We start from the raw sequence: 26,160 nt of genomic DNA, 5'->3' as shown, positions 1-26,160 counted from the left end.
AACATGCATGGATAATTTTTCAACATTGATCATTGCATAGCCTTGCGTTCCAAATTTTCTCCTCCTTCCCCCCACTGCCCTCCCCTAGATGGCAAGTAATCCAATATATGTTATATATGGTAAAATATGTATTAAATCCTAATTGGACTGTTTCTTATAGGAATCAATCCTTACATGAGAAATCCTTGAGAGGAAGGCTCAAACAGGAACTTTTAGATTTAACAAGTTTGTAGTTTCTGTATATTTGGTTTTTTTGTTTCAACAGGCTACTTATCTTAAGTTCTGTAAAAGGAGTAGTTGTTAGAGATCTTGATCTATAAGAATAATAATAGCTAACATGGACATAGAACCTACTCAGTACCAATGTTCTAAGTATTAAGACTGATTAATATTAAAAACTGATAGTTTATTTGATTCTCACAGCAACGTGGGAGGTCCCTATTACAGATGAGGAAATTGAGTCAAAGAAAGGTTTGCCTACATTTGAACTCAAGTTTTCCTGCCTGAGAATATTTGTTGAATTACCTCACCAGCCCAACATTAATTGTTAATTATTGAATAAATATTCATCAAACTTGTTTGGAGACAGGGATAAACAAAAACCTGCTATTCAAAAATGGTATTCATTGAATCAAATAGCATTTTTCCCTTTTTAAAATTAAAGCCTTTTATTTTCAAAAACATATCAAATAGCATTTTCAAATGTATTAATTGGATTCTTTTGTATTAATCAGAACTGTCACGTGAAGACTACTTTCCTGAGAGGAAAGATTGACCTGGAATTTTTAGACTTGTGAAGTTTGCATTTTGGTATACTGGTTTTTACCTTCAGCAGGATGCTTGTACTGGGTCCATTTTTTTTTTGTACATTTAATTTAACTTTTTTTTTCCTCAATTACATGTAAACAAAAATTTTTAACATTCGTATTTTCAAATTGTGAGCTCCAAATTATCTTCTTCCCTTGAGGTCAACATTTTAGCTATATTGCAAAAGAAGACACATGGAGTAGGTAGGTGATCCCATATTGCACAGAGCACTGAGCCTGAAATCAGGAAGACTCATCTTCATGAGTTCAAATACAGCTTTAGATACTTTTTTGCTGTGTGACCCTGAGCAAATAATTTAATCCTATTTGCCTCAGTTTTCTCATCTATAAAATGAACTGGAGAAAAAAATGGCAAATTATTCCAGCATCTCTTCCAAGAAAACCCCAAATTGAGTCATGGAGAGGGACACATGATTGAAAAATAGTAACAAGAGAAATCACTGACAAGAAAGAAAGAAAGAGAGAGAGAGAGAGAGAGAGAGAGAGAGAGAGAGAGAGAGAGAGAGAGAGAGAGAGAGAGAGAGAGAGAAAGAAAGAGAGAAAGAAAGAGAAAGAGGGAGGGAGGGAGGGAGGGAGGAAGGAAGGAAGGAAGGAAGGAAGGAAGGAAGGAAGGAAGGAAGGAAGGAAGGAAGGAAGGAAGGAAGGTAAAGTTTTAAAAGTAAGCTTTGGTCAGATTCTGACTTCTCTGGAATTGAGTGGAATTTTTCATCCTGAGTTCTTTAGGATTATTTTAGATTATTATATTGCTGTCATTCATGGAAAAGCCAGGTGACACAGTGTTTGGAGTGATGAGCTTGGAATCAGGAAGATTCATGTTCATGAATTCAAATCTGGGCCCAGACACTTACTAGCTATGTGACCATGGGCACGTCACTTAACCCTGTTTACCTTAGTTCCTTATCTGTAAAATCAGCTGGAGAAGGAAATGACAAACCACTCTATTATCTCTGCCAAAAAAATTCCAAATAGGTTCATGAAGAGTGAGAAAGCTAAAATAACTAAAACTATGATTCACAATTGATCATCATACAATATTGTTGTTTCTATGTACAGTATTCTCTAGATTCTGTTCACTTCACCTTACATCAGTTCATGTAAATCTTTCCAGGTTTTTCTGAGAGTATTTTGCTTGTCATTTCTCATGGTACAATAGTATTCCATCCCAGTCATATACCACAATTTGTTCAGCTATTTCCCAACTGATGGGCATGAAAGAATTTCCGATTCTTTGCCACCACAAAGAGAACTGCTATAAATATTTTTGTGCATATGTTCCATTTTTTTCTTTGATAACTTTGGGGTAGAGACCTAGTGGTAGTATTGCTGGATCAAAGGATATGCACAGTTTTATAGCCTTTTGAATATAGTTCTAAATTGCTTTTAAGAATGGCTAAATCAGGGGGCAGCTAGGTAGTGCAGTGGATAGAGCACCAGCCTTGAATTCAGGAGGACCTGAGTTCAAATCTGCTCTCAGACACTTAACACTTCCTAGCTGTGTGACCCTGGGTAAATCACTTAACCCCAGTCTAAGGAAAAAAAAAAAGAATGGCTAAATCGGTTCATAACTCCACCAGCAGTGCATTAGTGTTCCAATTTTCCCACATCCCCTCCATTTGGCATTTTCCTTTTTTGTCCTGTTAGCCAATCTGATAGATATGAGGTACCATTTCACACATCAGTTAGTGATTTAGAGCATGTTTTCATATGATTATAAATAACTTTGGTTTCTTGATCTGAAAAATGTTTATATCCTTTGACCATTTCTCAATTGGGGAAGGACTTGTATTCTTAAGAATTTGATCCAGTTCTCTAGATATTTGAGAAATGAGACCTTTATCATAGAAACTTGCTGTAAAAATGTTTTCCCACTTTCCTTCTTCCCTTCTAATCTTGGCTACATTGGTTTTATTTGTACAGAAATCTTTTTTATTTAATGTAATCAAAATTATCCATTTTACATCTCATAATGTTCTCTATCACTTATTTGGTCATAAATTCTTCCCTTATCCATAGATCTGACAGGCAAATTATTGCGTGCTTCTCTGATTTACTTATGATATCATGCATTGTATCTAAATCATGTGCCCATTTTACCTTACCCCAATATACATTGTGAGATGATGTCTATATCTAGTTTCTACCAAACTACTTTCAAGGTTTCCTAGAAATTTTTGTAAAATAGTGATTTCTTGCCTCAAAATCTTGGGTCTTTGGATTTGTCAAATATTAAATTACTATGGTCATTTACTGCTATTTATTGTATACTTCACTGACCTATCATTCTATTTCTTAGCAAGTACCATATTGTTTTGATGATTACTACTTTGTAATACAGTTTTTGAGATCTGCTACTTCTAGGCCACCTTCTTTCACTTTTTTTTTTCATTTATTCTCTTGAAATTCTTGATTTTTTTGTTCTTCCTATGAATTTTGTTATTTTTTTCTTCTAGTTTTATGAAATAATTTTGGTCATTGTCATTTTTATCATGTTGACTTAGCCTGACCATGAACAATTAATATTTCTTTAGTTGTTTAGATCTGACTTTATTTGTATAAAAATTATTTTATATTTGTTTTCATATAGTTCCTGGGTTTGTCTGGGTAGGGTGATTCTTAAGTATATTGTATTTCTCTATCTTTTCTTGTTGGATCTTTGTTAATATGAAGAAATATTTGTCTGTTTTTCCATACAGTTTATACAGTATTGGAATTAATTGTAAATGTTTGGTAGAATTCACTGTGAATCCATCTGGTCCTGGGGATTATTTCTTAAGGAGTGCATTTATGGCTTATTCAATTTCTTTTTCTCAGAGTTATTTCAGTATTCTATTTCCTCTTCATTTAACAGAAGCAGGCAATTTATATATTTTTAAAATATTTATCCATTTTATTAGCTTGTCAGATTTATTAGCATTTAATTGTTCAAATAGCTCTTAGTAATTGCTTTAATTTCCTCTTAATTGATGATGAATTCACCCTTTTTATTTTTGATCCTGGTAATTTGGTTTTCTTCTTTCTTCTTTTATTTAATCAAATTAACCATGGCTTATGTAATATATTGGTTTTTCCATAAAACCAGCTTCTAATTTTATTTATTAGTTCAATGGTTTTCTTACATTTGGTTTTTATTAATCTCTTATTTTATTTTTAGGCTTTCTGATTTGGTGTTTAATCGGGGATTTAAAATTTGTTCATTTTCTATTTTTTTAGTTGCATGCCTGATTCACTGATCTGCTCTTCCTATATTTTATTGATGTAAGCATATAGATATCTAAAATTTCTCCTAAGTACTGCTTTGGTTGTATCTCATATATTTGTGTCTGTTGTCTCATTTTTGTCATTCTCTTTAATGAAATTATTTATTATTTTTATGATATGTTCTTTACTTACTCATTCTTTAGGAATACATTTTTTCTTTTTTTTTTTTTTGAAAAAGAAAATAATTGTTTATTTTTTTTATTAAAGCTTTTTATTTACAAAACATATACATGGGTAATTTTTCAACATTGACCCTTGAAAAGCCTTCTGTTCCAAATTATCCCCTCCTTCCTCCACCCCCTCCCTTAGATGGTAGTAATCCAATTCATGTTAAATATGTTGAAATACATGGTAAATCCAATATATGTGTACATATTTATACAGTTATCTTGCTGCACAAGAAAAATCAGATCAAGAAGAAAAAAAAACTGAGAAAGAAAACAAAATGCAAGGAAACAACAGAAAGAGTAAGACTGCTATGTTGTGTTCTACACTCAGCTCTCACGGTCCTCTCCCTGGGTGTCAATGGCTCTCTTCAATACTGGACAATTGGAACTGGTTTGAATCATCTCACTATTGAAGAGAACCATGTCCATCAGAATTTATTGTTGTATAGTCTTGTTGCCACTTACAATGATCTCCTGGTTCTGCTCATTTCACTCAGCATCAGTTCAGGTAAGTTTCACCAGGCCTCTCTGAAATCATCCAATATTCCATAACATTCATATACCACAATTTATTCAGCCATTCTCCAGTTGATGGGCATCCACTCAGTTTCCAGTTTCTTGCCACTACAAAAAGGAGTGCCACAAACATTTTTGCACATGTGGGTCCCTTTCTCTCCTTTAAAATCTCTTTGGGATATAAGCCCAGTAGTAACACTGCCAGATCAAAGGGTATGCACAGTTTGATAACTTTTTGAGCATAGTTCCAAATCGCTCTCCAGAATGGCTGGATCTGTTCACAGTTCCACCAACAATGAATACATAATTTTCTAAATATAATTTTAATAAGTTATGGTGTGAATAGGATGCATTTAACATTTCTGTTTTTCTGAATTTGGTTGTGAAGTTTTTATGCCCCAATATATGGTCGCTTTTTGTAAAGGTATCATGTATTGCTGAGGAAAAAAATATACTCCTTTCTATACCCTTTCAGTTTTGTCCAGAGGATTTTCTAAAATTCTATTCATCTCCTTAACTTCTTTCTTGTTTATTTTATGGTTCAATTTATATCATTTTGAGAGAAAAAAAGTTGAGGTCCCCCACCAGCATAGATTTTCTGGTGTTTCCTTGTATAAATCATTATTTTTTTCCTTTAAGAATTTGAATACAAAAGTTATCAAAGAGGATTGCCTCCTTTGATTTTTTTCAAGCATTGTCCATTTCTCCATTTTTCCTTTCACATTGTCTCCCCTCATAAGTCTCAAGAAACCCTTGATGAAGAGTTTGTTTTTGGTCTAAAAGAAATTACCAAATGACCATCCTTTTAAATTTAATAACCTATTGGCCTTCTTAATAAAATGATTAAATTGCCCCCCCCAAAAAATAATTTGGATGCTACACCGTTTGGTTGCATATATGTTTAGTATTGATATTCATTGTCTATGGTACCTTTTAGCAAAATGTCGTTTCTCTTATTTCTTTTAATTAAGTCTGGTTTTTTGCTTATGCTTTGTTTGAAATCATGATGGCAATCCCTGTTTTGCTGTTTTTTTTTTTTTTTTGTTTTTTTTGTTTTTTACTTCAGTTGATGCATAATAGATTTTTGTTTTAGCCCTTTGTCTTATGAGGTTTTGTAAAAGGAATAGTTGTCCAGGTACTTGATCCTAAGTCACTTTTCTTCTTATTAGATGTGCTTGGCAGTGCTTTCCAATTGATGACTCACCTTTAATTCTTCTCTGATGTCGGGAAAGGTGATCTGTGTGTGCCTGCTTCCTGTGGAGATGGTTTTATACTTGCTGGGTAATTTGAGAGGGGCTGATAGTACCAGAGAAAAGCACATACATAACTGAAAAGAGTGGGATAAAAAACCAGAAAGGGAATTGGGAAAAAGAGAAAGAAAAGAGAGAAAAAGAAAGATTGAATGGTTGGTCCATGAACAAATGTTGGAGAAAGTGATTTGTGGTGCTGGTAGTAAGTGCTTAGTACTCTTAGAGACAAAATAAGTTTATGTCTAAGTTCTAAAACTTGCTAACTGTATCTGACCTCTAGGAGCTGTAGAAGAAATAATAATACTTAGAACAACTTTAATGAATAAGGTATTTTGTGTAAGCATGATGTAAACCTTAAAGCAATATGATTTATTGTTTTTCTTGAGGCTTTCCTAAAGACATGGGAATGAGTTCACTTTTCACTGAAATTTGAAATGACTCACCCATGGTAACATAGCTGGTGTTTTCTTGACTTAAGAGCCTGACTTCTAGTCCTCTCTGCCACAGTTCCTGTCACAAATCCGGAGGCTTTCCCTCATTCTTTTGTTCCTCCCTGGCTTCCATTCCTCTATTTCTGATTCCTTTTGGCTATACTGGGCTATTGCATTTAGAGCTAGAAGAGACTTTAATGGAACCTCAGCTTATAAATAAGCATACTGGCATCAGCTAGGCTGCAGAACTTGCTCAGGGCATCACAGCTGGGAAGTCCCTGAGCTTCCTGACACCATTTCCAGCAACTCTTTCCACTATAGCTTGGCGCTTTCCCCCTTAGGCTTTGTTCATAACTGCCTCTTCACTTCCTTAAAAATTCAAATTCTCTCTAAACAACTAAACTATATCCTGGTTCACTCACTTTCCCCAGATATGCCCTTGCCTTTTTTTTTTTTTTTTTTTTTAAACTTAGTGCAAACCTTCTTTCCTTCTCTCAGATGCTCGCCTTTTCTTTCTCCCTTGGAATGTCACCCCGCTCCCCAGGCCACACTCTCTTACCAAGGACCCAGCTCTAAATCTGCCTCTCAGTCAATTCTATTTTATAAGCATATAACAAATGCCTCCTCTGCTTCCCTGAGCCCAGTGATGGCTGCCTGCAGGCTGGTGTTCCCTCTGTGCTGCTTATTGGCCACTGACCAGGTGTGGCCTTTATTGTTAGCTAGCTGTTGGTTCCCTTGTTTTGGATGTCCCCAGTTTGATTTTAGGGGCAGGTTCTGAGCTTCTCTTTCACACTTCCTTGTACAAGCAGTAGGAAGAAATCTCAGGATTTAAATTCAAAAGATCTGCATTCAAGTACAATTTCTGCTTATTAGTTTTTTGACCATAGGCAAGTCCCTTGACTTCTGATTTTTCTTTTCCTCTTGAAAAATTGGGAAGATAATTAGATTTCCTGCTTCACATCGACACATACAGTGCTTTGTTTCCCCATATCACTGCATAAATGTAGTCATTATTATTATGTAACTTGTTGAGGGCCCATTCTTGGCAGCTTTGGAGTACAGTGGATAGAGCTTTAGGTTTGGAATCAAGAAACCTTTGAACCTTACATTTGTCTTCTAGTTATGTGACACTGGATAAGTCATTTAAACTCTTTCTGCCTCACTTTCCTGTTTTATAAAATTGATTTGTTATTGAAAAGGGGACCCCAAAACTCTGAAAATCCTTGAAGTAGAAAATCTCCTTCAACTCTGCCTAGTGAGGGACCCTGCCCGGAAGGGCAAACAGTTTCATCCTTGTTATCTGGGTGGGATTGGCTCAGTCCTGAAACTCATTGAATTCAATTCAAATTCCAGCTCAAGCTGAAACCTAGCCAGGAGCCAACTTGGGATTCCACCCACTAGCCCCTTTCAGCTTGTAGCCAAAGCTCTCATTATAAAAGAGCCAAACTAAAACGCTCTCTTTGCAGAGGTTCCAAACATGCCATGCTATATATACTATGCCATGCTGTGCCAAGGAACCTCTGTCCACTGGAGTACTCTCTCCAGTGCCATTCTCTCTTTATCCTCATCTATTTCCTAACCAGACTTTATGCCTCTCTGTCATGATTTCTAACCTTACTTCCCAATCCCTATAATTAACCTCTTTTATCAATATAGGTTTTCAGTTCTGTAAATTCTTTTATGGAGAACCTCTGCGCCACTAGAAGAAAGTCCCCAAAACCCTTGTGTCAAATCCCAAGTCAGGGGAGCCAAACCTCTCCATTTGGTTCCCTGAACCTGCCACTAGACCTTATCATTTAACAACCTGACCACCAGAAATCCTAATTTCATTTTGGTTCCCTAAATCTAAACCTCATCATTATGACCTGCTAAATGGAGGAAGTTAGTACTTATAATCCCCAGGTTGTATCTCCCCAGGAAGAGCAGTCATTGGTACCTGCTGGTAGAGGGAGGTAGAATGTATAAAATTTCCTGCCTTCAGTCAAGCTTCCTTTTGGATGCTGTCTTGTCTCTTAGGCTGCTTTTCTGTTCATTTGCTGGCTTTGTTTTATGCCTTCAACAAATCAGTCAGTAAATACTTACAATCTGCCTTCAGCACTCTTCCCTTGAATACTAGTTTCTGGCTCTTTATCTTGTCTCACCAGGTTCTAGTGTATAGCCTTGCTTTCTTTGTTTCAACTGTATCAGATATATGATGAAAGCATCAGGTTTCATTCTCTCTCTTTCTCTCTTCCCCCATACATGTGTGTGTGTGTGTGTGTGTGTGTGTGTGTGTGTGTGTAAATATATAAATAAATATATATATGAAGGTGTGTATATAAACTCTCGAAACATCTACACATTCTAAACTTCACCATCACTACATACTTGCATGAAAATAGCATTGGCTATTTTTTAATTTTTCAAAAATTTCAGTTGTATTTTATTTTCCAAATACATGTAAAAATAATTTTCAATATTTGTTTCTATAAGACTATGTTCTAAATTTTTCTCCTTCTCTTACTTACTACCCTGTCCTCAAGATAGCAAGTAATGTGATATAGGTTAAACATATACAATTCTTGTAAATATTTTCATATTTGTCATGCCGCAAAGAAAAATCAGATCAAAATAAAAAAACACAAAAAAAGAAATGTCTGCTCATAATTTCTCATAGAACAATAATTTTCCATTACAGTTATATACCATAATGTATTCAGCCATTGCACTCAATTTCTAGTTCCTTGACACTACAAAAAGAGCTGCTATAAGTATTTTTGAACATGTGAGTCCTTTTCCCTCCCCTGTGATCTTTTTGAGATACAGAGCCAGTAGAGATAGTGCTGGATTAAAGAATATTTGCAATTCTTTTAAACATGTTTCCATATTTCTTATATTGTACAAGAAAAATCAGACGGGGGGAAGTTAGGTGATGCAGTGGATAGAGCACCAGCCTTGAATTCAGGAGGACCCGAATTCAAATCTAGTCTCAGACACTTAACACTTCCTAGCTGTGTGACCCTGGGCAAGTCACAACCCCAGCCTCAAAAAAAAAAAAAAAAAAAAAGAAAGAAAGAAAAAGAAAAATCAGACCAAAAGGGAAAAAAAGTGAGAAAGAAAAAAAGCAAAGAAACAAAAAAGTGAAAATACTATCCTTTGATTTACCATTCAGTCTCCATAGATTTCTCTCTGGATGTGGATGGCATTTTCCAACCCAAGTCTATTTTGGCTATTTATCTGGAACAGGCTTTTAAAGAACACCCATACTTATGGATAATTCAACGGTTTTTCTCTTAATCTAAACTCAACTAATTATTTTAATATAATTAAATTACTTAAATATGTATTAATTAATATTTAATTAACTAACTAACCAATAATCAACACATAAATGAACAATTGAGCTAATTAATGAAGTGACCTTTTAAATTAATTTAATGATTAAATCAATTGATTAAAATAATTAATTGAATGATTAAATAATTAATGTGATAATAATATATTATTATTATTATCAATTCTGTTCCATGATGATACAGTTCAGTTAGATCAGGCAGCTTCCCAGTAAGAGAAGGGTCATATAAAATGATAAGTTCAAATAAATTTTGCCATCTTTGCTTTTAGATTTATCTTGGTCCAGTGGATAAGAGTGTTAGGTTTCTAGTCAGGAAGACTGGAGTTTAAATATGGCCTCAAGATACTTATGATGTGTTGTCCCTGGACCAGTCACTTCACCTCTGTCTGCCTCAGTTGCCTCAACTGTATAATGGAGATAATAATTTATCTCACAGGATTGTTTTGAAGATTAAATGATAGAATATTTATAAAGCAAAGTTGCTGGTATTTATGTAAATTGCTGTATAAATGCTTATTCCCTTTCCCCTCTCCCTTATCACTTATCTTTTTTTTTTTTTTTTTTTTTTTTTTGTAGCTTATTTGTAGGAGGCAACAGTCCCTAATACCTATGGGCCATCCTGTGAGCAGGATATTGTAATAGTCTTCTGGGAGCACTTCAGTGTGTGGGAGGTAGCAGACCAGACTTAACAGAGCTACTCACATCCATTATGTATGAGTTAGTGGGAGTAAATGAGACAACATGTAGTGCATTTTATAAAATTTGAAATGCACTAAAAACCCTGAAGATAGAGCAGCCAAAGTAGCTGCATTATGGATTGTAAGGGAGAAAACCTGGAGGTGATGAGGGCTTGGATTTGGGGAGTGGCAACATGAACCAGAGGAGAAAGGATGGGTGTGAGGGACATTTTGAAGGACAAATTAGTAGGACTTGGTGACCATGTCACAGGGAATGAAAGAGAAGGAAAAAATCAAGAATGCTCCACTGTTTTTGAACTGGGATGAGTGGGATAGTGGGCCAAGAAAGTTGAAGAGGTTTGGATTGGAAGGCAATAAATTTGGGTTTTAGGAATGTTAAATTTTGTTTTTTAATTTTATTTATTTATTTTATTTTTTATTTTTTACTTTTTTAAATTAATTTTTATAATTATAACATTTTTTGATAGTACATAAGCATAGGTAATTTTTTTTTTTTACAACATTATCCCTTGTACTCCCTTCTGTTCCGAATTTTTCCCCTCCTTGCCTCCACCCCCTTCCCTAGATGGAAGGCATTCCCATACATATTAAATATCTTATAGTATATCCTAGGTACAATATATATGTGCAGAACCGAATTTTGTTGTTGTTGTTGTTGCAAAGGAAGAATTGTATTCATAAGGTAAAAATAATCTGGGAAGAAAAACAAAAAAACAAAAAAAAAAAAATGCTCACAGTTTACACTCATTTCCCAGTGTTTCTTTTCTGGATGTAGCTGATTCTGTCCATCAATGATCAATTGGAAATGAATTAGCTCTTCTCTATGTTGAAGATATCCACTTCCATCAGAATACATCCTCGTACAGTGTCATTGTTAAAGTGTATAATGATCCCCTAGTTCTGCTCGTTTCACTCAGCATCAGTTGATGTAAGTCTCTCCAAGCCTCTCTGTATTCCTCCTGTTGGTCATTTCTTACAGAACAATAATAAGGAATGTTAAATTTGAGGTAATGAATCAATGCATGGAATTGTCTAAATACAGTTGGACATGGCCTTCTTCAGCTTGGCAGGGAGGGGCAGGAAAGAAAAGAAGACACTCAGTTGAGGGAAGGAATGAGCATGGGATCATGGGAAGCAATGAGTTGTCTGAGGGAACAGTGTGTGAAGAGAGAAGAATGGGGAGAAGACCAACTTTCAGAGATATCCACTTAGAGATTGAGAGGAAGATGAAAAGCAAGCTAATGGGAAGTTCCTTGAAAACTGTGACTAAGATTCTTTTTTGTGTGTGTAACCCAGTAGAAAAGACTGGTGGTTGTTATTCAGTTTGAATTCAGAAGAAAGATTATTGATATAAAATTGGGTCCCCTCCTCCAGAAGGGTGAAAGAATGTTGTGTTTAGATTATGGTCTGTTAGAAAATTTTAGATATATATTCATTCTCAGAAGTGATACATGTGATTTATAAGCTGTTTTCTCCCAGCCATACCTTTGAGTAAATCTTACTAGTATTATTGCTTTCAGCTTATGTCTGAGGAACCTAAGGCTTAGACATGTTAAGCTGTGAAAGAGAGCTGCTAAATACCTGGCAGAGTTGGGGCTGATGTCCATATCACCATTTTTTCCAGCATAATCCCCAGCAGTGTATTCAGAATAGTGCAGTAGCTCACAAAGGGATGGAAAAGATCTCATGAAAAATAAGGATAGAGGAAAAAGGCCATAGGGCTTGACAGTAACTGGTGATGTGAGATACTTATAGGCAGTTCAAAAGAAGTTTGGGTACCAGGGAGATGTTGGCTGGTTGTACCAATTGCTTGGTAGGGAAAAGGGGAGAAATGGGAAAGGTACTTTATATGACAGGAGGGTTTGTCTAGGTTTGAAGGTGGAAGGAGTCAGAGAAAATTGGGGATTCTGGAAATGGAGCATAATTATTGACTTCTGGGGAAAGATAAAGGTAGCCAACTCATCCCAGTTTGAAAGATGTACATCTTCCTCACAGGCAGAGCAGAAGGGATGAGTGCTGAAAACGTGGGCACAGGGACAGTATTTTTCCATTCATGTAACAGCCACTTTTATTTAAGAATGAGATTTCTGTCTGTCCATACCTGTTGAAAGGTGAGGGAGAAGCATTGGTTTGTCCTGTGACTAGGAACCTTATCCTATTTTATCTGCAGTAAAACTTTCTTTTATTTCTCTCAAATTCCTACTCTTCTTTAAGCCTACAAAGTTTTGGTTTATGAATAGTTTTGAGATCCAAATACAACATTTATGTTTCCTCTGAACCCTTTGTTCCAGGAGCAAAGAAACAAATTATCATTTACTGTTCAAATCATAGACTTGTTGAGAATGAATTTTCCTTGTGTGCTCCTGCTGGTTGAGGCCCTTCTGCAAGTCTCATTCACTTCTTTTTCCTAACACGTCATCTTTTCTATGATAAGCTGTGTTTTTGCCTCCATCCCCTAACACCTGGGGCTGTAATTGAGAGTGAACTGTGTGTCCAAAGTTCTCTTGGCCATCAGTATCTTCCTTTCCCCCAGAGCAGGATTTCTGATTTGCAAGCCTGACCTGATTTTTCAGCTGGAGTAAGGAGAAATGTTGTGGGTGCCAGCTCTGCTTTAGGACTGAGATGGGAGAAATTCTGGATAGTGAGTAAGGAAGAGCTAAGCAGACAAAATGAAACCCGAAGTGAGGAACCCTTTCATCTATTGAGTGAGGACCCAAGTGATTTCCTCTGTTGGTCAGGCCAGGTGATCAGTGCCATCAGATTTAACTTAGGGAAGAGACAGATGGATAGACCGACACAGAGAGACAGGACATAGAGATGGAGAGAGGGAGAGAGGTAAAAGAAAAAAGGGAGGAAAAGAGAGAGAGAGAAAGAGAGAAATTGATTTCCTTTTCCCCCTCTGTTCTTTTTGTGGTTCTCTCGTCAACTAGTCACAATGGTTATTTCCATATTTGTCATGTTGTAGAATAAAAATCAGACCAAAAGGGAAAAAAGCACAAGAAAGAAAAAGCAAACAAATAAAGAAAAGTGAAAATATGCTTCAGTCCACATTCAGTCTTCATAGTTCTTTCTCCGAATGCAGATGGCATTTTCCATCCTAAGTCTTTTGGAATTATTTTGAATCACCTAATTTCAGAGAAGAGCCAAGTCCATCACATGTGATCTGATTTGGTAAAATGAGAGTTCACTTCATGTAATAGTTTTGTTGTTACTATGTATACAATGTTCTTCTGGTTCTGTCCACTTCACTTGGCATCAGTTCATGTAAGTCTTTCCATGCTTTTCAGAAATCATCCTGGAGCTTACATTATAATGGTGAAGATAATATGAACTTGTATAGATACATAGGAGATATAGAATAGTTCCTATTTATCAAGTTTTTTAGGATTTGCAAAGTGCTTTATAGAATGCTTTTGCTTTTCACAGCAACAGTGTGAGATAAATGCTATTATCATCCCCAATTTGGCTTGCCCAAGATCATAAAAAAATAGGTCATTTCGATGAGATTTAAATCACGTGGTAATAACATTCCAGACTTCTTAAGGAGGGATCTTAAAAACCCCACTTATTCACTACCCTATCATTTAATAGTTGAGAAATCAGAAATTTGGAGAAATCATTACTGGACAAGACTATAAAATCAATTAGTGTCAGAGTAAAGTCTTGATAAAATGCTGAAAGTAAAAATTAATGCATTAACAAAACAAGCAAGCATACTTTATGAAAAGTATTTTCACAGAGAATCAGGGTAATGATAGGAGCAGTACAAATCAAGAGTTCCACAAGGAGTCCAGGAAAAGATTGCCAGAGAGTTGGGCAGGCATCATCACCATCCTTTAGGACCATCCAGTGACCAGCTATGCTAAAGTTGGCACCCTCTAGGGATGTCTCTCTCCTGAAGGAAGAAGGAGACTATGGCTTGATGACTGCTTCGTGAAGTGAACTCTCATTTTATCCAAGAATTTCATCTCATTTTGTTTCCTATATTAAACCATAATTTCTGTCACTTCTCTCAAGTCCTTCCTTGCATTAACAGAATCTTCCCTATACAAGTTAAAGAAATACAGTTAAGGGGGGAAAAATCCACAAACCAATCATGTTAGATGGTACTAGCCTTGTTCTGCATTTGTAGTCTACCACCTCTAGCGAGAATACTCCATATGTTTTAAGAATTTCTTTTTTTATAATGAACTTTCCAGACATGAATATTTCCATCTATAAAAGACAGAAAAAGAAGATTGTATGAAACTGCAAATATTAGGTAGTTTATTTTTTGAATACAGATTGCATTTTAACACTATATCAGTACTGTCCTGTTTGTCTCAGTCCCTTTTTGAATTTCTTTCTCTGATGTATTTTGAATGTTTCCTTGATACTTGTCCATTTTTTGCATTCCTCTAACTGCTCTTTTACAACTCCACCCCCTTTTCTTAAGAAAAGCCTTTCCTCTCCCATAACAAGTGAGTATAATCAATTAAAACAAATTCACGCATTGGCTGTGGCTGAAAACTTGTCTCATTTGGCACCTCTAGGCCATCACATCTCTCCTAAGTGGTGGGAAACAGGCTTCACCCCGGGTCTTCTGGAGTCATGATTGTCATTGACTTGAGTTCTTCTTAGTCTTTATACTTTTTTCCCTTTATGTTATGGTTTTGCTCATTTTCCTCTGCATCACTTTGTATAAAAGTTTTCTTGGGTTTCTTGATTAATAAATTTCTTATGTAAGGCTGAAATGAGAAGAAATTGAGGAAGACACCTGAGATCCTCCTCTTTGAGCTTTGGTTACCTGGAAGAGATCAGTGGAATTTGCTTCTATCAGGGCAACCCAGTCATTGTCACTCTGTGGTCCCTTTGCCCAGAGCTTCCACCATCTAGGCAAGCCTTGTGAGAGGCCATTTCTCAAGAATCCCAAGGAGGAAGTCACAGTTGGATCTAGCTTTTTATGAGAGAACTACCTCATGAGTTAACTTCCACATGGCAATAAAGTGCCCTTGTAGGCCCCTGAAGCCTGGTGGTCTGCCTTGGCTGGGCTATCGAACCTATTCACAATCTGGAATCTTTATGTTTTTATTTTAGCTAGTTGACTCCAAAGATTTCAGGAGGTATCCTGGCTTAAAGAGTTGATAGGCTTTCTGATAATAGACTGACATTTGGAGCGAAATCTTTTAAATCTAATTTGTATTTGGGTTTTCTGTTGTCATAGTTGTCTTGTTATTACTGGGATATATATTTTTAAATTTTCTTCTACTTGTGAGGTTTGGTGGATAAAGTGTTGGGTCTAGAGTCTGAATTCAAATTCAGTTTCACATATTTAATAAATGTGTTTTGATTGATTGACCCTGGGCAAGCCATTTAACCTTTGCCTTAATTTCCTCATCTGTAAAATGGGGTTAATAATAACACCTACTTCCCAGGGTTGTGGTGAGGATCAAAAGCACTTAGCACAATGCTAGCACAGGTACAACAAAGTAAGCACCAAACAAATGTTAGCTCTTATTATTATTAATTATTTCAGAGGCCTAGGGATATCCTGATATGGAAACTCCCTGTAGCAAAACCGGTTGGCAGGTCCTCTGTAATTCCTAGTGGTAAAGTTGCCAAATGAAGTTTCATAACGGCAAATACAAAGTCCCACGGGTGCAACAAAGCAACTTTACAAGCAGAAGATGGGAGGGAGGCAAGTCTGGGGGGCCTGGCCTGGAGATTGAGACTATGGAATAATATGGCATCCCCCAAATTGGGCTGCAGTGGCTGCTCATGAGTCCTCAGAAAATCAGCCAGCACTTTGCCAGCCATTGACTGGGGAGCTTTGGAAACCCCTGAAGCTGGTGTCGGCTTCCCCCTCTTTCCTAATTCGCATGAGCCACGCCCCTCATTAACATACAGGTATTTCTAGTCCCTGTCTTAAATCCTCTTCCTTCCAGCTCCCCCAGCTTCACTGCTTTGAAGCTGCTTTCTCCAGGGTTAGGCACCCCCGTGCTGTGTCTTTCGTGAAAGGCTTGTTGCTTGATTGTGGCTCTTCTAGAATGAGGGGTAGCTAGAGTATATATAGTGCTTTGCAAAATGCCTCACGTGCCTCCTCGTTTGAGGGAGGAACTATCAGCGTTTTCATTATCCATCCTTTACTGATTAAAAATCAGGCTGAAAGAGGTCCCTGTTTGAGGAATGATGGGAATGTGGGGCTTCCTGAAGCTTGGCCAGGACTCCATCTACTAAACTACCTGGACTTCAGCATCGTGGAGTGAAACAGAGCAACAACACCTTAGTCTTAGAGTGTGGCAATGTATGCCTTATTCAGCACCTGTAGCTCTCCACCTCTGCCCAAAGGAGGAGTTGACCCACTGGCAGAAGGCTGGAGGTAGGTGGCTGGGCACTAGTTGATCAGGACTCGGAGGGCTTAACGTGTTGCTATGGTCACTGTGTGAACTGGCTTTCTTGGCTCTGTATCCCCTCTTCTAGTCCCTCCCTCCATCCTTCTAACCAGTCCTCTGTGTGCAGGTGCCTCGCCCCTCCTCTGGGGCGTCCCCATCTCGGGGCCCCTTTCCCCTCCTTTCCCCTCCCCTCGGTTCCCCAGGTTGGGTGGGGATCTGAGCCACCGAGATGTGCAGACCTCCGAGGTATCATAGAGGGGTCCCGGAAGCTCCCAGCGAGGGGCCCCAGGCTTCCTCGGCTCTCTGGCCAGTGGGGGCACTTCCTGCCACGCCAGCACCAGCTTTGGGCTCGGTGAGTACAGGGTGCCGGGGCTTGGGGCCCCGGAGGGTTGTGGGGGAGCAGGGGCGGGACCCTGGGGAGAGTGCGGAATTTGGGAACCGTTCACCAAAGTCTCCTCTTCCAGCTTCAGTTTCCGCATCTGTAAAATGGGATGAGCTTGCATTATTGCCTCCTTTTCCCTGGTTGTTGTGGGGGTCCGGCTTATTTTAATGAGCCTAGTGATGGGGGGGAAAGGGAAAACCCTTCCCATTTGTGAGTCCTGCCTGTGACACTGACTACCTGTGTGACCTTGAGCAAATCATTTAATCTCCTTTTCTGGACCTCGGTTTCCTTTTCTGTAAAATTGAGCCTCTAAAGTCCCTGGCAGCTCCAGAGCTCTGATCCCACGAGGGATAACATTTCGAAGCCTTTAGACACCGTGGAAATGTGAGCTGTTATTTCACAGCCTCTGATTTGCCCGACTTGCCCAGTGCCTGTTTAGCCGTGTCATCTGCCCACCCCCTGCCTGTCCTCCTTGAGCCCCCATCATCCCTCCCTAACCCTGGCTCTAAGCCTCTTAGAGAGGGATGCGGGAGGGGAGGGGTGAGAGGCGGGATGTCACTATGCTGCAGAACACAAAATCCCCGGCGTGGCTACTGATTGCTACCTGGGTCACCTGAGAAAAGCCATTACCTCCTTGGGTGTTGGGTTCCTCATCTCCAAAAGGAGGGAATCCTTTCCAGTTCTCTGTGATCCATACAAAGAAAAAAGCCTTCATTCCCCCACCCCCACCCCCATATATCGGTCGTGCTCATTCGCTTCTTCACGTTATGGGTGAGAGACTCTTGTCTGAATCTTTGCTCTCAGTACCTGAGTCTGGCTGCTAACTGGTGGTGAGCAGGTGAGGAAGAAGAAGCAGAGTAATGGATGGAAATGTTTGTATCCAAGTGTCTGGGGAGCCGGGATGTGTTTGGAATTCAGAGAGAAAAGCTAGGATGCTTTAGTTTTGGGCCTCCATGGTGAAATACTTTAGGGAGTTGAGCAGGTGGAGAGATCAGGCTGCTTGAGCCTCTTCATAGACTTTCCAGCCTCCTTCAACACCCAATACAAGCAATACCTCCTTCAGGACGACCACCCTTCCCAGCCCACCCCCTTCCCTCATATATGTTTTAGATGTTCTCACATGTGCACTTATCTTTCCCAATAGAATCAAGTAAAGAATAGCCAGCAGAGACTGCTTCCTTTCTGATCCTTGTCGCCCCAGAGCCTCGCCCACAGTAAGTGCCTAATAAATGCATGCTTATTTATTGATTCCTGAAATTTTTGCCCAAGTGTCAAGATTTACAAAATGCTCTCCTTCTAACACTGTTATGGGAAAGCTTATAGAAGTTGTGTTATCTCCAGTTTCAGAAAGGTTAAGTGAGTCACTGAGGATCATGTGGCCAGTAAGGATCTGAAATGTCACTGGAGTTTATGTCCTTCTGATTCCCTGCTTGGGGGTGCTTTCTGGTGTGCCACACTGACTTCCTTCCATTTCAGGCCATTTCAGGACCAACATTTATAGTCAGGGATGTGTTAGAGCCAGCTCAGATTGGGATTCGATTACTAAATTTCTATGGGAGCATTTTTGCCTCAGAAATCGGCAAATGTTACAAAATCAGGGCTTCACATATTGTTTGGTTGGTTGTCTGGGCTTAAGAAAGTGATGGAAGACATATCAGCAATGAAGATTAAGTATAAAACTGTGCTGTGTATACGTTTTCCCCTTGGAAAACCTGTTGTTAAATGTTTATCAGTACACTCCTGGGGGTACTTCCAACTTCCATACCTGGTTAAATTTACATTTTTCTTTTATTTGAGATATCCTGTTAGATCCTTATATCCCCATTGTTTGGGAAACAAGCCATAAATTCACTATCGGTCTCATTTGCTTGTGCTTCTTTGTAACAGGTTGTAAGAACCTTGAGGAAAAGCATCAGGTCTTCCTTCCCTTCCTGTTTGTCTCCTTACTCTTGCTGTAAGCTTGGTCACCTAGGAAGTGCTCAGTATATGATCATCCATCAATCAGTTTCTTGCCCAATGAATCAATAATTATTCTCTCAATTTAGGGTTAGAAGTGATTTTGATGAGGGGCCATGAATCCTGCGCCTCTGGGATCTGCTTCTCTGATTCTTGACCTTTGAACGCTTTATAGAACATGGTTGGGGCACAGCCTTATGATCTCTTGGGTTCTTTTCATGGGGCCCAATTGGACAAAGCTTTGTAATGTCTTCTGGGAGATGGCTTGTGCTTGCATCAAATCACTTTAAATCAAGGTGGAAGCACCTGAACTGGTTTTTTGGGGGTTGTAGCAGGAAATGAGTGATGTGAAAACAAAAATTCTAAAGTAAGCTTTGTTAAAAACCAGTTTTCAAAAATTAGGAAGACACAATATTATCAATATTGTCTTCCCCTTCCACACACATGCTGCTATTCATTTTTAAGAGGCATATATCAAAACTTTTAATATTTCATATCACTTTCTATAGCAGAGAAAATGAAAAATAATTTTACTGCTTTATTAAGTGAAGGTAATCAAAACATATTCTTGTGAAATTATTGAGAGATGAGCCATTTCTGATTCAGCCTGGATAATTAGAACAGGTGTTTATTTCCCCCCACCGTTTTATATTAAGGGGACAATCCCTCCCCAACTCCCTAGCCAACAGTGATTATTATGACTTATTTAACCGATTCCCTCAGAATTGTAAAGTATATAACATGCTTTGCTTCCAGGTTTGGTATTTTCCTCAAATAAATCATGTAAGATTGTGGTCCTCACTTTACAGATGGGGAAACTGAGACTTTTCTTTGGGGTAAGATGACTTGTTCTGGGTAAAGCAGCTAGTTAGTGACAGAAGCAGAATCTGTACACAGCTCTTTTTCTTCAATAATGAAAATGCACATTTTAAAAGTAAGCAGGATCGCTGCAGGGTTTTAAATTTAATTTAAATTTAATTTTAAATCTGATAACAAACCAACATTAAATGGAGGTTTTCAGTTAAATCAATATGAAATTTTATGATATTCAGCTAATTTATTTATCTTCCTTTTTACTTATAGACTGGAAAAGAAAGTTTTCCTACATTTTCATTTTCTCTAAGCCTTCCTCCATTTGAAAATTTAAAATCAATTAATTCAAGGGAAGAAAACATTTTTATTTCCTATTGCCAGAAATGGTACTATTTTAAAAGCTGATTTTTTTTAAATTTATTTAAATGGTAGTCAACAATTTGCTGGTAATAGCTTTAAAAAAATCATCTTTCTGGCATTTCCTAAATAATTTTCATGTCCCTCTCCAACCTTTAAACTTTGAATTAAATTCTTTTAAACCTTTGTTTATCATATGCTCTGATTGCTGTATAGGTCACATTGCACTGATTCCATGGGAGCAAAACCAAAGGCGTCCCCTCCTTTCTCATCTTTTGACTGCTTCTCAAGCCATCATCAAAGCCGAATGAAGCTTTGGCAACTCCAGGATCAGGACCCAGTGCTCCACCTCTGGCCTGGGTCTCTGCTATCAGATTTCAGCCTCCTTTTGTTCCTTCTTTTTCTCTTTTCACTCTCTTCGTTTCAATCTGAGCAGTTCAGGGGTGAGAACACTTGCTCCCCATATTTGTATTTTGGAGGCTCTTGGGCCCACATCTGTTTATCTTCTGGTCTCATGTGTCATGGAAGATGGCCATGTCCATTGTGGACACTAGATAACTTGAGATGATGTGAAGGGAAGGGCTGAGTGGGGTTATGGTGTTTTCTTGTCATTTTATATTTGAGTTATGTTCAAGAATCAATCTGTTTTCTCTTAGGTGATCTGCCTGATGCTGCCAGGTGATTCGTTGTACCTCAGTTGGGATGGTAGAATCATAGATTTGGAGCTGGAAGGGATCTTAGGGGCCATCTAGTCTAGCCCCTTCATTTTACAGGTGAGGAAATTGAGGCCCAGAGATGTTAAATGACTTCTCCATGTTGCCAAATCTTGGTAAAATCAGAGGAAGGTTAGAATTATTTTTACATCTTTTGTTTTCTATTACAAAGCCTTAGCACGGGGGCAGCTAGGTGTTGCAGTAGATAGAGCACCAGCCCTGAAGTCAGGAGGACCTGAGTTCAAATCCAGCCTGAGACACTTAATACTTCCTAGCTATGTGACTCTGTACAAGTCACTTAACCCCAGTTGCCTCAGGGAAAAAAAAAAAAGCCTAGCACAGTTTGGGGTATATTATAGGTGCTTAATAACTGCTAGCTGACTGACTCATTGACACAAATAGTATGCTTTAACAGTTTTGCTGAACACTTATTTTTAAAACAATCTTTACAAGCAGCAAGTTTACAAAGCAAAAATCCTGCTCAGGGATAATTTAATACCTTTTTCAAGACATTCTCCACTTATTCAACCTCCAGTCTGATGTACAGAAGGTAAATTGTATGTTCCTTTTAAACCACATTTGAATCATAGTCAAGAAATAAGGAATTGAGACCTAAACCTTCCACATTCTAGTCACCACTTTTGCCAGGGGCAAGTTATGCTTGGAATGTGGCTTTCCTCATATGTAGGATAATGATGATGATGTTTAACTTTGGCTACCTCCTAGGCTGATGAGAGGGTCATATGGGACAATGTATGTAAGGTGGGTTAGGATATGGGAGCAGACTTGGGATTTCACTGGGGTATGGCCAACTCCAGGGAGATAGCCCCTTGGACCTTCTCTGCAACATTGCTGGAGCCTGTGAGGTGCTTCCTGTGTACTACATGAGGTGACCTGCTCAGTGGGTGGCAAAGGCAGGACATGAGCTCAGACTTCCCTGACTCTGAGGTCAGGTCTCCAACCACACTTCACCCTGTCTTAAGGTTGGTACAATACTCTGTAAATGTCATCGTTATTGTTAAGGGGAAGTTTGGCATAAAATTGAATGTCTTTGGTATCACCGCTCCTGGTAAGCTCTAAATGATATTTTTAAATGCTAAATTTCTATTAATAGTGAAAATAAACAGGCTTTTTTCCTCTTAACTTCAAGTACTCTCTGAAATCTAGCAATGGGTTTATTGGCCCCAAGTTAAGAACCTCTGCATAGAGGATGGAAAACTATCCTCAAAGCAGGAAGACTCGCATTCAAGTTCTGTCTGTAACACATAGTAGCTCTGTGAACATGGGCTAGTCATTGAACACATGACTGCTCCCCCTGCCCAGGCAAGTCTCTAAAATTATAAATTGTAGAGCAGTTGCTGATCAGCATCAGTCGAAGGAAGTGTCTTTCTGGGAGTAATGAAATCACAGGTCTGGAAATTTTAACTTTTATCTACAACTAGTGTTTTGAGGTTCAGGGGACATTTGAAGCCCCTTCCTCTCATTTTATGTGACCCTTGGCATCTCTGAGAAAAGGCACTCCCTGAATTAGTGTTTCTTTTTGAAGGAGAGAGAGAGAGAGCTTTACCTTATCTAACGGTGGTTTTCAAAGCCTTTTTACCTGTACCAAGCACAGGGTCATTCATTTTTTGTTGTGGGGAATGACCCACTGAGCTTTGAAGGTACAATGTGCTGTTCCAAAGGGACAAGCCCCCTCTGGTTTGGGGCACACCTTGACGACCACTGTTGAGACTCTGTGAGCCCTCAATTCACCAGATGGCATTTTTCTAGACAACAATGAGTTACCTCCATTTTAAGCTTACAACAATGTCTTTTCTCTTAAATGGCTTTTGAAACTTTTGTCAGACAAAGATTTGTTTTCATCTATTTTGGAAACTTGGCTCTATTATGTACTGTTTTGCTGAATTGTCACTTTTCATGTTTTTGCGTCCAGGTTCCCACTCTCAACAACTCTGTCCAGATCTCCACCAAAAGCCCTATTTGATTGTCTTCTCCATTATGCCACAACAACACTTTTACTGCCAATGGCCCTTGTTCTGATATTTGTTCTACTATGGGCCTGGACCTTTATTTGGGGTTATGTATATCTGTCACTTATCGCTTGTGTATTTCTGTTCCTTTCCAGGCTCTTCATTAGTTGAAAATTTGACCTGATTATCTCCGGCAATTACTAGTTTTCCTTTTACTTATAACTGCACAGCAGGTTAGTGGAAAGCAAGACTGTGCCCCTGTCTTTGGTTGTGAAAATAGTGCTCATTTCTTGCCCAGCTTTTGGATGTGAATCTCTTTTGAATGGTTTAATTTGCATCAAATTTCTGCTTCTGTTTTTGTTAATTAGTCTCCTCCCTTCCTCCCTCACCCATTCTTGTTTGTAATCATACATGTCCTGCTTGTTAGTTGTTCCCAGGGAAGTCTCATCATTTTTCTCCTTTTGGGAGATACTTTATATATATATATTTCAGCAGCTTGCCAATTAAAACAAACATTCAATTTACAACCATTTTTGGGATTAAGATAATTGAACTAGTATATTCTCAATTGGAATCAGTGTTAATTCATTCTGCATTCTGTCTTTTTTTGCATCATTCAACATATACTTTTTTCACTTTCTAGTAGTTTTTTTTAATGGCATATTCTCAAAATTGCTATAAACTTGCTTAATTTGTTGCATGTTTCAATTTTTTCAGCTCCTTGTGACCTTTAAATAACGAAGCTGAAGTTGTCATCCTTGCTCTTACTTTTTGTTTTGAGCTTGTATTGTCTTGATCATCTGGAGATCTCATTCCCATTTTGATTTAGTGCCTATTGTTTGTACAGTATATGGGTTAATGTTACAGTAACACTTTGCTTCCTTGAAACTCAGCTGTCTGTCACCTTCATGTTTTTGTAATAGAGTTGAAAACTAACAGATAAGTTAAAAAACAAACAAACAAACAAAAAAAGGCTTCCAGGCAGCCAAATAGTTGTCATAGAATCCCTGCATTTTCTTTTCTTCTCCTAGGATGATCCCTCAGTGACTCACTGAGAAGCTATTGAGTCTCATAGTCTTGATTTACATATACTTCAGATAAGTATAAGTTGATTGGCTATTTTTCCAGCCCTCAGTAGGTCACAGTGGATATGGGGACTGTTAGAGGCAACCACACTGAGTAAAAGTGCCAGTGTTAGTGCCAGTGAGGAAAAAAAATACAAATATTGGGGCCATTTAATGAAGAGGCAGTCAACCTTACACCTTACACAACTTATTAGGCCTGGTGATATCATGGTATGTCAGCCCAGTACAGACAGAAACGGGGTCCTCTAGAAAAGAGTTATACTTAGTGTGCTTCATTTAAGAAAGCAGACAGTGTTATCATTTTACAAAGACTATCATTCAGAATGGTGAATTTTTTAAAGGTCAACGTCTCATATGATTTGCTGTTCAGATACCTGAATGATTTGGCACATCTAGAAATTTGAAACTTTCCTGTATCCTTGGAACAGCTGTTTAGCTTTGTCAAACCAATTTACTTAATGGATTAGTTTTTGTTTTCTTGAGATGATCGTTTTTTATTTTCATCACTGGTTACTGGCGTACTGCATTTCTGTGTGTCCCTTGGTCTCTAGAATGATGACTTGAAATTTGGGAATCAATTGATCATTTTCTTTTGTTTCCATGAATAATTTTCTGTTCGTTTTGATCTTTTTTTTTTTTTTTGCCTAATAAAACATTTTATTCATTTGTTCAATTTTATAGAGAAATCTGGTGGGGTTTTTATTGGAAATGCCAAAAGACAGTTCTTTCATGTAATCATTTATTTTGCCCATCTGAAAATTATATATTGGCTTACATTCATTTACATCAAAATAGACATCATTCAGTATAGTTATTTGTTCCTTCTGTACTGCTCAGTGTGTATAAACCAATAAACTTTAGCATTTTAATAATTGCCTTAAAATGAGCTCATAATTACACGATTTCTTTGGGGTACAATAGTACCTCTGATTTTTCTAGAATTATTTTAATAACATACAAGAGTTATCCTGTATGTTATATTTTATACGTTTCTAAGATTTTAAAGGAAACTTTGTATTGTTTTCTGTATCATTTTTACCATATTGCTAATATTACATATTTATCTTATATATGTAATTAATGGTTATTGTTTTGCTTGTAAAAAGATTTTTAGCTCCCATATTTCTTTGTGGCAATATATAGAGAATAAAATGTCGGATTTGGAATCAGAGGATCTGGGTGCAAGTCTAAGCTCCGCCACTTACCATCTATGTGGCATTGGGCAAGTCATTTAATTTTTGTTCCCTCATCTATAGAATTGAGGGTGTGGGGTCAATTAACTCTAAGGTCCTTTTTAGTTCTAAATAGAAAAGCATTTTCTTTATGTTTAGGATCTGACTTTAGCATTTCAAAGCTTTTGGTACCTTTGCATTAGGTTATTATAAAAGGATATACAATACTGGCATGATTCTGACACCATTTCCTGGGGAACCGGATTCTTTTCTTTGTCCTTTATGTTTCAATTTCTGTAGTTGGGACATTGAATTCTTTTATGCAGGACCTGTTAAGGTTTGACTCTTCTCTCTCTTTCATACTATCTCTCTGTCTCTCTATCACTGTCTGTCTCTTTGTATCTCTATCTCTGTCTCTGTGTGTCTCTGTCTTTTCCTCTTTCTCCTCTGTACACACACACACACACACACACACACACACACACACACACACACACACGCACACATACATATACACAGACTTTGTGAGTGTATTCCAAAAGACTTAGTGCAGTAAAAAGGTGAAAACTTCACCAAGACTGTCGAAACATCTGAATAAAACTTTTTATTTTTTTTAATTGCTTAGTTTTATAAAGATGAATGTTGAAAACTATCTATACATATATTTGAAAAAAATAAAATACTATTAAAAAGTAAAATAAAATTTGCTTCCTGGCAGCATCTTGTCTCTTTAGATACTATTACTTTTCCCTTTTCCCTGTTTTCATTTTTTTAGAGTCTGCCCTAAGGCCCATCTACTTGTTTCATTTTTTTCTCTCAAGTGTCCTGTGCTTAGATTTCAATCTCTCTTTTTTTTTTTT

The 26,160-nt window shown here is 37.8% G+C and overlaps 1 protein-coding gene across 3 annotated transcripts in view; it reads left to right on the top strand.

Moving 5' to 3' along the window:
* The first annotated feature begins 16,566 nt into the window (after nucleotides 1–16,566).
* Nucleotides 16,567–26,160, top strand: part of LOC141548834 (zinc finger protein 621-like) — a 48,109-nt gene continuing 38,515 nt past the window's right edge. Inside the window, exons 1-4 of one of the 3 annotated variants that reach the window (XM_074278067.1) lie at nucleotides 16,567–16,839; nucleotides 18,379–18,448; nucleotides 21,017–21,133; nucleotides 23,199–23,276. The gene's annotated coding sequence lies outside the window, so the exon portion shown is untranslated. The other 2 variants (XM_074278066.1, XM_074278068.1) reach the window with 2 other exon arrangements.

Source organism: Sminthopsis crassicaudata, chromosome X, assembly GCF_048593235.1.
Source record: "Sminthopsis crassicaudata isolate SCR6 chromosome X, ASM4859323v1, whole genome shotgun sequence".
Classification (NCBI taxonomy): domain Eukaryota; kingdom Metazoa; phylum Chordata; class Mammalia; order Dasyuromorphia; family Dasyuridae; genus Sminthopsis; species Sminthopsis crassicaudata.
Note: the sequence above shows the minus strand (reverse complement) of the source record. Positions and strands in the feature narration are given on the sequence as shown.